At 35.8% G+C, this 14,979-nt stretch overlaps 1 protein-coding gene across 2 annotated transcripts in view; it reads left to right on the plus strand.

Moving 5' to 3' along the window:
• ARHGAP15 (Rho GTPase activating protein 15) overlaps positions 1–14,979 on the plus strand; it is a 618,249-nt gene that overhangs the window by 521,801 nt on the left and 81,469 nt on the right. The window lies entirely within an intron of this gene.

Below are 14,979 nucleotides of genomic sequence, written 5' to 3' on the forward strand. Positions count from 1 at the left end.
CTAAAATTTCTATTTGTAAAAGTGAACAATGGAGAGCACACAATCGTGCTTTGTCCAAGGAATATATGAGATTCTGCCGAGAAGGAAAGTGTGAGCTCCGTGCCCTGGCTGTGGAATGATTTTCTGGATCAGCCAGTCTGGCAGCTCCTGATTCTACTTTCTGGAAAATTCTCACTTACCCAATGTCTCCCATGGTCACAGTGGAGAAAGGTATAGTGAAGGATAGACTTTAGCAGCATCCTTGTCCTCAGGGTCCCAGGGAAATTTTAAGGAGTTGTCTGTCCTCTAGGCAAACATGGATTTATCTGGTAACAGAATCCCTTTTAAAAATTGAGAATACTTTGGGTTTATTTGTTTCTAGTCAATTATATCAGCTTTCAATAATTTTAGAAATCTTTTGTGATCATATTCTGGAAATTTTAGCCTCTTAGAAACAAGCTTCTGTCTTCTGCCCATTTCTCTGGCACCCTGTTTAGTTGATGCTATCTTCATCTTAGAACATTCTTCAAGATAAATTGAAGCAATAGATGGATATTTTTCTTATGGAAGGACACTGGAAATAGCCAACATAGACCAACATCCTGAATTTCAAATTTCTCTGACCAATTTTCCTAACAGGATAGTGTGGATATGCACATGGTCTGTGTTCCAAAATACAACAGATCTGAGTCTAATAAGATGTTTTACTGCTATGTGACAAAAATCATTGCAAACTTCATAGCCTGGAATGATTGGGTCCTCAATGCTCTCACTAACCCCTACATTCAAACTTTCCTCTATGTAAAATCTGTTAACGCATACTTGCTTCTATCTATTTTCAGAAAGTACATCTATTTCTCCCTCTTCCTCCACATTTAGTTTAATTCTTCAACTCTTGACTGTCTTTTCCACTCTGCAATCCCGGGAATTCTAGGAGAACCAATGGGGACACCAATTGCATTTATAAAAGTCAACTTTGCTTATTACTCTCAACCAGATTTTAAAGTTCTGTATTTCTGGGCAACATTTCTGGAAACAGAAAAGAGATCTGTGCCCTGAAAGGCTCAAGCAGGCTTTAGCCTGCTTAACATCGCCAAGGAATGAAGGGTGAAAAAAAGAGGATTTTATTAAAAAACAAAACAAAAGAACAAGAATCAATCCTAAAATGCACAGCTTATGAATTATTAATGAAAGATATCAGGAAATTACTCATTTAGAGATAGGCCTGCATAAATATCAATGAACTGTACATGTGATATATCTCCACAGGGTTTATCTTTATTTGAGTATAAGTATGTTAAATTACAAAAGTAGGTGCTAAATTGTCACAGAAAGAAAAAGATTGGACCTATCATATATGTTTCCCTGAGAGAAATCTTCTCCTAACCCCTGACCTTTCACCTAGGAGTAGTAGCAACAAAGTGAGTTTGTTATGGCCAGGAAATAACATAAGGATATGTCCTCATTTATCTCATTCCACGTTGTATTAGTTTTGTGGTGCTGCTATAAAAATTACCGCAAAGCTAATGACACTACCCTACCCTTCTGTAGCTTAAAAGTCTGACATGGGTCTCACTGGATTAAAATCAAGGTGTTGGCAAGACTGTGTTTTTTTCTGAAGACTCTAAGGAAGAATTCATTTTCTTGCCTTTTCCAGCTTGTAAAGACCACCCACATTCCACAGGTCATGGCCTCCTTCCTCCATCATCAGCACCAGCAACAAACAGAAACACTGTATCTCTCTGAACATTCTTCCATACCAGGAGAAATCTCCCTCTGACCATTACCAGGAAATCTCTGCTTTTAAATAACCATATGATTAGATCGGGCTCAACCAGATAATCCAGGATAATCTCCTCATCTCAAGGTCCTTAATTTAATCACATCTGCAAAGTCCCTTTTGCTATGAAGATAACATATTCCTCGGTACAGAGATGAGGACCTGGGCATCTTTGGGGGTCTGTTATTCTGCCTACCACACATGTTAAGTAGGATATAACATTGCTTAAATGATAAATAGTTGAAATCCTGCATTGTCCTTGCCAAAATAATGAAGCAACAAATGTTTAATGAATGTCAACTATGAATAGAGAGAGAAGTAGGAGATAAGGAGGGATACAAGGCTGAAAAAAAGAAAGACCCCATAAAGGTATGCAAAAAATCCATACCTTTAAGAAGTATATGAAAATAATTTTCTTACTATGAAAATAAAATTATCAGTGATAACTACCTTGAAAATAAATGCTCAACAGAAGTGTGTTGATTTAATCTTCCAGAAAATGCATTCTATAATTTAGTATAAATCATGATCAAGAGTCACAAAAGAAAATTATATTGACTAGAAGTAAGGAAAACGTTTTGAAGTGTGTTTTGTAGGTTTCATAATATTAAACTGGAGAATAGTTAACACTGTTGTTAAACCTATATGCAGTCCAAGTTTCAACTCCCATAGGATGGAAAATACTGTGAAGATACTCATCTGAAGCTTGACAGTATGTTGATCTAACACTCCCATCTCCTCCTAAAAGGCTTCTTCACTGTCTTGATTCTATTTTCTTTTTATTTTCAATCATGGTATTGTTTTTAGCATACAGAGCAAAATTTGGCAACAGCTTTGAGTTCTGAATGACTAATGAATTGTTCATCTGTGTGAAGGATCTCCCTGGTGCAAGCTCTGTGTGAGTCTCTATTCCTCCCTATTCAAAGATGACATGGTTGATTGTGGCGATATCACCCATGTATGCAGACCCAGCTGAAAAGACAAATGAGAGACCAGCATTCCTTTCTAAAACCCCATGCCCTTAAACTATGTCCTTTGTTTGCAGGCACAATTTGCTGTTTGACAAGCCTGTACTCTGACTCTTCCTTTTTTGTGCAGTCTACATGACAGTCTCACTCTGAATAAGTCACCCTGTTCCTTTTTCTGCAGTTGATCTGTCAGTTATTTTTTCTTAGAGAAGCCCAGAGTTCTGATGTACTTGTGGCTCAAGTCACCTTTATTCCAATCCTTTGATGAGTAATTCCAACTTTTTATTTGAAGTTGAATACACAGACAATCTTGTAAAGTCAATACAGGCCACAGAGAGCTACAGAATCATTCAAGTTCACAACACAAAACTTATCCCAATAGCACTTCCCAAAGAGGAGAAATAAGAGAATGATTTAATTCATATGGGTATAAATTTATTTGTAAATATATTCTTCTCTCCTGTATGAAAGAATCAGAATTTTAATTGTCTTTGGATATTGGAATTGGTAGCTAAGTGGAAGGTTTACATTCTGTTAGGCCACAGATCCCTGAGTTTAGACCTTAAAATTTTAATGTAACTAACTTACCATAATTTATTATGTGCCAAGTACTAATCTAAGCACATTAAAGTTCTCACTTTCAGCTTTTAGATCAATCCTAGGAGATATGTACTATTATTATCTCTATTTTGCAGAAAAGAAAAATTGAGGTATAGAAAAATTGAGATATAGAAAAATTATCTTAGTTTACTCAGCCATCCAGTAGAGGGACTGGCATTCAAACCTAGGCAGTATGGTGCCAAAGCTAGCTTCCTTAGCCAGCAAAGTATATTGCCTCTCCCATGTCTCTTATCTTGGAGCATAGTTGACCATAAATCTGTTACCTACCCAAGGACTGAGCCCAGTGAGAAAAGTCCAGAATTAGAACTAATGCCCAGAACATTGCCTGGAACACAGCAGGTTGAATGAATGAATGAACAAACAAACTAAATCTACCATGTCATGGGTCAAACGTTTGAAGGACAAACACAAGTGTAGGTACCATATGGAAATCCAAAAATATAATGACAGCAACAGTCATGATTTGTTGAGCACTAGCTATATACACAAACTGTGCTAAAGGCTTTCTATAATCTGTGTAGCTTAAACACCATGATCATGCACCTATTAATCTCCCCATTTTACAAATAAGGAAACTAAGACCTAGAAGTTTATGTGGCTTGTCCAGGGTCAGACTTCTAGTAATTTATAGACCCCAAGATTTAAATCCAGGTCTCTCTGGTTCTGTGATCCGAAGACTTAACCTCTTGTGTACTAGCAGGCTTTAGTCCAGTAGGACTTATTCTCTATCAGGAGACATATATCATATGAAGCTATAAGGATGAATCTAAGATTAGGTTGTATTTTATAACCTAGACAAAGAACTGTCTTAGCAAACTCTGAAGTTCTGAGATTACAGGACAGATTCCAGACTTGAAAGCAGGAAGTGGAGCTTGAAAATGGAGATTTGCCTCTAGGTGTATGTGCATGGTGCTATGTTTATACTTGAGCAGAAATATTTCTACCTAAAAAAGGTAGGGAGAGGACCATAGGGCTCCAGTTATCAGAGGGATCCAGGATATACCTGATCTCATCACCAACACAAAGATTCAAGCAAAAAGGGACCAAGTGGAAGTCCAGTGTTTCACACTGAATTTAATTTTAAGCTGAGACAAGCAGCAGAGGTGTCATGGCGTACAGGTCCCCCATGTAGGGCACGTAGACTGGAGTTTCTTTTTTTTTTTTTTTTTTTTTTTTTTTTGCTGTACGCGGGCCCCTCACTGCTGTGGCCTCTCCCGTTGCGGAGCACAGGCTCCGGACACACAGGCTCCGCGGCCATGGCTCGCGGGCCCAGCCGCTGCGCGGCATGTGGGATCTTCCGGGATAGGGGCACGAACCCGTGTCCCCTGCATCGGCAGGCGGACTCTCAACCACTGCGCCACCAGGGAAGCCCAGACTGGAGTTTCTTAAGTGCCCACTACTGCTTAAGGTCAGGGCAGACCTTGGACACTAGGGAGAAACTGGGCTCACATGTGGCAGTTAAGTGTTCCATGGATGGACAGAAGAGACTTGAAAACTCCAGGAGTCAGGCTCCACCTAAAAAGGCTCTTGCTGCTTCTTGAAGTTCTTAGAGCAAACCCCATCTCTGCCCCTAACCTCATCCCAGCTTTTTAAAATTTATAACATCTACTTTTTTCTCTCCCCTATACAACCTCACCATTTTCTGGATTTCTAGTGCTGTTGTATTTCTTGTTGGTGTCAACATATTTTCTGTGCCACACATGTCATACTTTCTATTGGAGTATGATAGAAAGGGTTTGAAGATTGTAAGACTGATGCCTCAGACTCAGTTTGCTTTCTTTTTGTCATACCACCTTACCAGACCAGCAAAAGGCAATGCAAAGGGCACATAAAACCAAGGATACACATGTGGACACTTCAGCTTGCCTCTGCCAGTTCCATACAATGGCAAATCCTAAATTTTATGCTTTCAACAGCCTGCACACAGTGAGGGATCCAATGGGTCACTGGAGACCAGAGCCCTCTGCAGGCATCCTGCCCTATGCATTGTTCTGCTGGTGGTGGTGACCACGCCACCATTCCAGTCCACCCTACAACCATGGTTCTGTTTATGCCAAAGTTATTTCTACCAAATTCCCCATTGTCTCTTATTCTAATATCAGGTCCCCTTCAGACAGCTGGACTGGGTCTGACCTATTAACAAAATCTAGAGAAACTGAATTTTATATATTGAATTCATCACCAACACAAAAATTCCTGTTTAGTGCATATTTTTAATTGTTTTGTGTATTTTAAGTTGTTTTGTATATTGTAGGTTTCTAAAGATGAATATTTTATCCCTATTTAATCAGCTGGTAAACTGACCTGACTCGCTAAACAGAATGAGGTAACTGGGTTAAAACATCAGGCCCAGGCCAAAGGAAACCACTAACAGAAATTATTGGAAAAGAATTATTGGGAATACTCATTAGTTTCTTCTAGCTTTAACTACACTACCTCCATTCTACAACTGTATTTTCTCTGAGAACAATGTGCTAATGGCACGCCTACTGAGAAAATGATGTGTCAGAAAGCTAAATAACATAGTCTATGTTATTGGTTGAACAGTAATTGAACATTACTATGAACAATGTTCATGCAGTATAATGCAATGAAGAAGCAGCTTTAGGTTTTGTTTTGAATGGTTCTTTTGTAAAACTATCATTTTGGTTCAGTGGTTCAAAAGTTAGGGTCCATTAACCAGTTTCCTTATATCAGTGGGAGATTTGCTTCTAGGTATGCATGTGTGGTGCTCTGAGTAGTTCTACTTGAGTAGCCCCCTGAAAGAGTAGTTCCTTGGAATCTTTCATTTGCAATGGCTTTTTTCGACATATTAGAGCAGTTGGCTACAATGCATCATTTCTGATTTAGGAAATAATTTTGCCTTTAATATCAAAAGTGAAAGATTATTGATTTGACCAAAGAACTTCATCTTACAGACACCTTAAATAAGATTATGTTCCAAGGGGTTCTAGCAAAATTTTGGGGTGATTAAACAATTGACAAATTTATAGGTGTCCAGTTAAAGCAGTGATGGCCAAAAAAGACATGCAGTTTAATTTAGTAATGATCTGTAGTCTACATGGATCTATATATTTTTACTCTATAGTTATGCCCTCAGTTTGTTTTGCTGGGGGTAGTTCCATGAAATCAGGTGGTCTGTCATTTATCCACACCTTTATATAATCTTTAAAGATGATTATACAGCATATTAACTGCCTTATAACACGTTATTTGGAATGCTTTTATTTTTTTATGTATTTACTTAAATGTAATGTAGAATACTCATGTAAATAGAGTTGTAACAGTTGTTTAATACATATTCAGGCCTACTCTCACCTCTTACACCATCAGCTGAAGAGAAAATAATTATCATTATTGATCTATTCAAGTCTCCATGATAGAAACTTTGTATAAGTTTTATATATGCCACAGACAAATAGTGTGTACTTGGTGCTACAAAAAGCCTGTTATTAATAATTTTTATTTATATAGCAGTAATTGTAACCTAGACCATCCCATGCCTGATCTAATAAAAAGAATATTTTTCCTAAATGGGAGATAAATAACATTACTTAGAACATATCAGTAGATTTTCATTTCAGGAGAGGTATAAGTAATTGATAGAGTAATTTGACTCTGGTAGAACTAAAAAGTTGAGATACAGTATTTGACAGACCTACCTGACCTTAACGTCAGTGTAAACCAATATTCTCAGGTCAGAAATCAAAGTGGAGCAGAAAAATGCATATGTGAAACAGACTAAACTCAGAAACTGACTCATTGTTCAAATATGAGGAACTACCACTATGAATGTCTATAAAGAGCCCAAAGATGAGATAAATCCCCCATATACAAATATTAGAAGACTCAAATGATTTTTAAGTTAATTAATGGACCTCACTACAGATAGTACATGATAGATTGAGTGTTGGTTGATTGCAAAATTTAGCAAAACTGTGCACTTGCATTGAATTGGTTCAATTTAATAAAAAGGATAAAGAACCTCAACTCAGCCCTGCTGATTCATGTACAAATCATGAAGAAAATGCTGGGCCAAGAATGCAGAATAATATTTCTATAATACTGGGCCTTTACTCACTTTCCGTGGTAACTTTTAATGGTCCAGTCTAAGAATTAGTTAAGCTAAATGAATATCTACATTATTTGCTTTGCCTAAAGTAAAAATATCCAAGGGCAATGGTAAAACACTTATTTAGGGTTAGTTTAAACTCTAATTTGAATAAATAAGCAGATAAAAAAATTAAAGAGATAATTTTGCATTCCTACTCTTGACTATTACTGAGAAGTTGAGTTTAAAAATGCATATATCGGGAAGGCAGTGTTTGCTTCTCTCCATATTGGAATAACTACTAATAGACTTTCTCTCCTACTTTAAACAGCTATACAATTTGACAAAATGTAAGGGGCATTAAGATATTGAAAAAATGAAAGAAGGGAATCACATGGAATGAGCCTCATGATTGCTCTAGCTTTCTATCTGGATACACTTTGATATTGCAGCATAGGGAAATGGAGACCAAAACGGATGGTAGTATTGTTGACTTAAAGAGGTAGATGCCAAAGTTCAGGACTGCTAAATTGGCTAGAATTCATGGAGGATGGTATGAGAAAAGAAGGGGCTTTGCAAATGGGACTTCCAGAAATCTGCATGGCAATTCTCTATATGTGTGTGCCTGAGAGCTGTGTTACACATGCAGAAGGCTTCCATGAGACCAAGCAGAGATACCCTGTTTCAGGGTTGACAGTTGAAGCAAGATATCTTACAGTACTGAGGTCTTACAGTACTGAGAGACATTGGGATTTCAGTTTAGTCAGAGTACAGAAATCTCTCTGAGTAATTTTGACATTTAGGTAAGACCTCAGAAAGGCTGTAGCTATCTAACAAGACCTGTAATTGAGTTCAAAAGTGAAATAAACCAACCCTAACAGAGAAATAGCCAAGTCTCACAAGATCAAAAAGATCTGACAAAAGCTTAACAATCCTTCATTAAAAACTTCTCCTCTTTAAAGAAAAGTGACTAATCCAGATTCCATACAACATGTCATCTGCAAAGACACAATGAAGATTGCTAGAGATGTAACAAAACAGAAGATATGGCCCACAATCAAGAAAAACGCAGACAACAGAAATAGACCTTAAGATGACGAGGTTAATGAAGTTAGCAGACAAGAATTTTGAAACAGCTACTATAAATGTGTCCAAAGACTGAAAGGAAAAGATGGCCATATTGAGTAAACAGAAGGGGGACCTCAGCATAGAAATGTAGATAAAAGGATGGAAGGAAGGAGGGAGGGAGGGAAAAAGGAAGAGAAAGAATGAAAACCTAATAAATGTTTTAAAACTGAAAAGTAAAATATCCAAAGTGGAAAAATTTACTTTGAAATGAATGGGCCTAGCAATAGACAGGTATTTATATTATAAAGTGTCAGTGAACTTGAAGACAGATCAATAGATATTATCCAGCAAGAAGAACAGAGAAAAAAAGTATGAAAAAAAACCCAGAATTTCAGTGACTGATGGAACAAAATCAAACAGTGTAACATACATATAATTGGACATACAGTGGGAGAGTAGAAAAAGAATGAGCACAAAAATATATATATTCAGAGAAAAAAGTGATCGATATTTTCCAAATTTTATGAAAAACTTCAACTTATAAATCTAGCAAGCTCAGAAAACCTTAAGCAGAAAATATACAACACAAAACAAAAATAAAATCCATAAGCCACATATTTGAACTTAAAACGAAAGATGGAAATAAAAAACTTAAAACTTTATGGAGAAAAAGGATATAATTCACGCATATATAAAAACTGTAAATTATGACTGACTTCTCATCAAAAACAAAAAGCATTGTTAAAGTGCTGGAAAAAAGTCAACTCAGTGTCTTGCCACTTCTATTCAAAGTTGTACTGGATTTTCTAGCCAGTGCAATCCTAAAGTAATCCATAAAAACATTACTGGAAATAATAAGCAAATTTATAAACATCACAGATCAAAATCAATAAAGAAAATGCAATTATATATCTGTATACTAGCAGCAAACAACCAGAAATAGAAATTTTAAAAATGTAAATTAAAAATTGCATTAAAAATGGCTTTGAATACTTAGCAATAAATGTATCAAGTCATATAACCCTGATACTTCAAAGACTACAAAACATTGCTGAGAGAAAATTTAAAAGACCTAAATAATGGAGTAGAATATTCAATACTGGTAAGATGTCATCTCTACTCAAATTCATCCATAGTCAACACAGTCGACTTTCCAACAAGCGTTTCTATAGACATTACACGTTGATTATACAATTAATAACAAAATGAAAACAGCATGGAACAGTTGAAACAATTGTGAAAAGAATAAAAAAATCAATGGGGAAAGAAAAGTCTTTTCCACAAATAGCACTAGAACAATTGAATAAGGAAATGAGGAAAAAAAGGAAAAACTTTGGTCCCTAACTCACAACATACACAAAAGTTAATTTGAGTTGGACCATAGACTTAAAAGTAACATTTAAGTCTACATAGCTTCTAGAAGAAACTATTGTAGAACACAATATTGAAGGACACATTTAAGGCCTAGGAAGTAGGCAAAGATTTTTTAGACAATATATAGAAAGCAATAACCTTAAAAGAAAACATTTTTATTGGATTTTACAGAAGTTATCATTAAGAACAAAAGACAAGCCATAGATTGGGAAAAAAAGTTTATAATACATCTGACAAAAATATATGTATATATGTATATACATATATCTATTATAAAATCAATAAGAAGACAACATGGAATCCTATTTTTAAAAATGGACAGAAGACTTGAACAGACCTTCACCAAAGACATACAGATGGTCAATGAGCACATGAAAAGTTTCTTGACATTAATAGTCATCAGGGAAGTGCAAATCGAAACCACAGAATACAACTTTACACCTGTCAGAATGGCTAAAATTAAAAGGACTTATAACACCAAATATTGGTGAAAATAGTGAGCAACTAGAACCCTTGTACAATGCTGTTGAGAGTGTAAAATGGTACAATCATTTTGAAAAAATGTTAGTCAGTTCTTAAAAATCAAACTTATTCCTACCTATGATCCAAAAATTGTACCCCTAGTTATATACCCAAGAACAGTAAAAACATTTGTCAACAAAAAGACTTGTACAAGAATCCACAAACTTTGTTCATCATAGCCAAAACATAAAAATGACTCATTTGTTCATCAAAAGGAGGATTTGTGAACAAATCACATAACAGAATACTGTTAAGCATTAAAGAAACAATGAACTATGGATACACACAATAACATGATGAATCTTAAAATTTGTCTTGAGGAAAAGAATTCACACACACAAGAGTATGTACCTACATGATTGCATTTATATGAAGTTCAAAAACAAGCAAAATTAATCTATTATGATGAACTCAGAACAATGGTTGCATGTGAGAAAGATGGAGACTGACTGGAAAGATGTCTGAGGGAAGTTTTGGAAGTGAAAAAGATGTGCTATATATGTTCTAACTCAATTGGGGTGTTCGTTATTTGAGTGCATGCATTTGTCAAAACTAATCAAACTGTTCACTTAAGATGTGTGCATTCCCCTATTTGAATTTTAACTCAGTTTTACTAGAACTGAAAACTGAAAGGAAAGTATTTCAATAATTGAAAGATCATTTTGGTTTGTTTCTGTTATTCTGTTTTGATTCTACTTGGTTCCTGTAGACACCTCATTCATTGTTTCATTAATTCTTCATGGTTCCAATGATTCTAATATTGACTCAGAGCCTCTGAAAATGGTGAAAACCCAGAGTACCAGTTAGTTATGCTTAAAGCGAAGAGAAGAAATAGAAGATTTAGACCTGATTGGTCTTGGGGATTTCCATTTTGTGAACACCAACTTTTGGAACACATGGTTAGTGTACTTGGTAACTAAATCATGAGTTTGGGTACCAGAATCAGTGAGTGAACCAGGGAATGTATATTTCTGTATTTATCTTTAGACACTAGAGTAGGGAATGAACAAAGCTCCTGGTGACTGCAACCTACTTTCATGCAACCTTTCTGGATTATCCCAGATAAATATGATATTTTTCTTCTTCAAATCGGCATAGAAATTCATACCTCTTTAGTATGCCTTGTATTTTAATTGTGTCCATGTCATATCACCCCTCCTAGTTGGTGTGCTCTTAAGGCTAAAAACTGTTTATTATCTCATAGCACCTAGAACATTGTTTAATTTAGATCGAGTGCTTGGTAAGGTTTGAAGTATTTGATGGACTGGATTTGATTGGACTGGATGGAATAACCCTTGTAGGTAATGGAGCTACAGATCAGGCAATATGAATAGGGATTTGAGGAGCTGGATTCATTTGTGCCTTCTTATAACAAAGTTATTGAGTACTTACCATGAGTAAGATAATGAGATGAGAAATTTAAAAATCAAAGAGAAATAAGGCATAGTTCTTGTATGCAAAGTTCTTTCAGGTTGTCAGGGGGAAAAAAACAATGTGTATAACTGAAACACAATAAAAAGTGGAAAGTCATGTGAAAAAACAAAGAGATACATTCTTATGAAAATGCAAAGAGGAAGAATATGTTTGCCTGTATTTTCCCTCTCCCATTAGAGAGGCTTGCTCTCTTTTAGAACAAATTTAACTCATGTTTAGTGTATGCATGTTGGGGAAGCCAAAAGAAATACTAGTAAGAAGTGTTAGGAATTCTCTTTCAACAAAGAGTCAAGAAGATAACCTTTTATAGGAAGAATAGTCAGTATTTCTTCCAGAAATCAAGTGTGAGTGAATGGGAAGTGATTCCAAAATTTATTTATTCTTTTCCTAACAATGAGAGCCTAGTCTGTGAGGAGCTCTGGTTTCTAATTGTGTCTTTGCCCATAACTGGATGGGTGACTTGTTCATTGGCTTACTCTCCTGTATCATAGCCTTTACATCCATAAAATTAGAGAATAGGACAGAAGGTTTCAAAGTCTACTCCAACTCTAAAAATGTCATGACTATATTCTGTGCCTCTGTGATTCTTATTATCTTTAATAAAATTTTTTATGTGATTTTGGTGAAAGAGGTTGCCCGGTTTCCCAAACTTTGTTGATCCACATGCTATTTTCACGGATAGTATTTTCAGTAAATCAATGTTAAATATTTTTCTTAAAATTAAATGACATTTTTACTTAAATAGATTTAGCTTTATTCCCAAGTAATAATATCCCTGGAAGCATACATTCTAAGTGTTCCTTATGCTTTCATACACATGAAAATAAATACATAATCATTAAATTTGTCTCTTATACAACCAATAATATGCATATTCTTCTTTAAGAAACACTGTTTTACTATATTAAAAAAGACTTATCCAGTGTCTTTGCCAGTTGACCGTCAATCATAAATGTTAGCAGAATAGGTCAACCTATATGCACTAGTATCTATAAAGACTAAAAAATATATGTTGCACTCAATCAGAATCTTCTAAATCCTGAATTCAACTCTTAAGTGAGTATGTGCATTACCTGGAAAACGATTTGCAAAAATAGATTTTTAAAGTTCAGAGTAAATTGGAGAAAAGGCTACATTATATTTGAACCTTAATAAATACTTAATAACCCATAAGACAAATAGCCATGAATTACTAGAATGATTGCAAGCACAGTGCTTCTGCATAGAGCCAACCTGCTCTCTTATTTTTCTCATTATAAAACAGGAGTTATAATATTGCAAAGTTTGTTAGCTCTGTTGATTTGTGTATTTTATAAAATAAGACATTTGAATAATATGGAACCAGAACCATAGGAAAATCCATTTCTTTCTCTTCTTTCTCTTCTCTATCTAGTCTCCCCTGCCCAAGACAGCTTTAAAATGTCTCTCATAGAGTGGGAAAAACAAGAAGATTCCTCTAACTCTGTCCTTTTTTATGGAGGTTGTTTATTTCTTGAATGAGGGTGTGTGTGTGTGTATGTATATGTGTGTGTGTGTGGGGGGGGGTGTACAAGCTTAGGTCCTCAGGTGGAACCGTGGTTCCTGTGCTTTCGTCCTCGAAGCTGTTTTTCTGGAAGGGAATGGAGGCAGCTGTGTTTACAGCTCAAGTCTTGGCATACATTTACCAGAATCTATTATTCATATCATTCAGTATCAGGGAGAGATCTCAGGCCACCTGTCTATCTGACAAATTCACCCTTTTGTGAGCTTTCTGTTCATAGCAAATTATGTTCACATTGATGAATTGAGTTTTTATGAGCACTGCTAACTAACATTCTCACAGAAGGCCAGGGGCAAGAGCCTGCAAGTGTTTCTGGTCCACAAGTAAATGATAAAAAAAAAAAAAAAGAACGAAAGAAAAAAAAATAGTAGTGTTTAAAGACAATTTGCCATGGAGGGATAGTTAAATCATTTGGCAATGGCGTAATATTTATAATTCCAAGACTTTCCATAAATTATTGCAAATACTCTGCTTATAACAAACAAAAACATGGAAAAAATCCACACATTATTTTTCTCTGTGACACAGAATATTCTTTAAAAACTGTTTTACATTTTGACAGGTAACCACTGACCAGGGCAAAACACGGAGTACTTGAAGTATGCCCAGCATTAATAAATCGAGCAATTTTATACTATAATGTGGAAAACTTGCAGCAATTATAGCTTAAATTCCAGCTTCATATTTCCATAGATACAAAATGGATTTTTTTAATCTCTAGAAACCCTATACTGGTTATGAAGCTAAGCCATGTGGCCTGAGTTAAATAAATGAGAGCAATCTTTCACAAAAGACTAACAGAAATCCTTCTAAATGGTGGGTGGGGAAATATCCACTGTTCATGATAGAAATGAAGATTTCCTTCAGTTTACATATAGAATTGGTTCTTCTCACATGCTTCTGAGAGAAGTTCCTTGCATTTATTCTGACTCTTAGTCTGCATTTCATTTAGAGCAACTGAAAAAGAGGAGAGGATTTCATGAGAAAGACACATTCTAGTTTTACTATACCCACGTTTCAAAGCTCTAATTCAGAATCTACTTAAAATGATAAACCTGCTTAGGTGGCAGAACCACTAGTCAATATGCTTTTTTTTTTTTAAAAAAAAAGGAACAAAGCAGAAATTTTACAGGGTAGTGAGGAATATCATCAATAAAAATCCATGTTCTCCTGGTCTCAGTTCACTCCGGAACTGTGACCCTGTCATTCCAAAAGTCAGATTATTACCTTCGATAAAGTACACTCTTATTCTCTTAAGTCTTATTGCAAGGGGGTGGAAAATTCTAAAGCTCTTCAAAATGTAGCCTGCCAAAATGTGTCAGACACATCACCTTTCAATGCAAAGAAAGACACCATAGCACAAAGAACGCTTGGCATTATCCCTGGAAAATGCACACCTTTCGGAGGAGCAAATGGGAAGGGTGGTCTGTTCAACACCATATGTGAGAGAGCTGAACCAGTCTCATTTCTCCTTCCAAATGTTACAAGCTGCTACCTCATTGTGGTGTGTGTGACTCTGGAATGAAATTGGTGACAGCCAAGTGTCTACCTGGTCCCAATGTCAGTTGGCCTGTTGACCACTTGAGCGTACTGCTCAATATGATACTATGCTTTAGTGGCCTCTGAGACATAGAATGCCTAG

This window comes from Mesoplodon mirus (genome assembly GCF_964341445.2).
Source record: "Mesoplodon mirus genome assembly, chromosome: 8".
NCBI lineage: Eukaryota > Metazoa > Chordata > Mammalia > Artiodactyla > Ziphiidae > Mesoplodon > Mesoplodon mirus.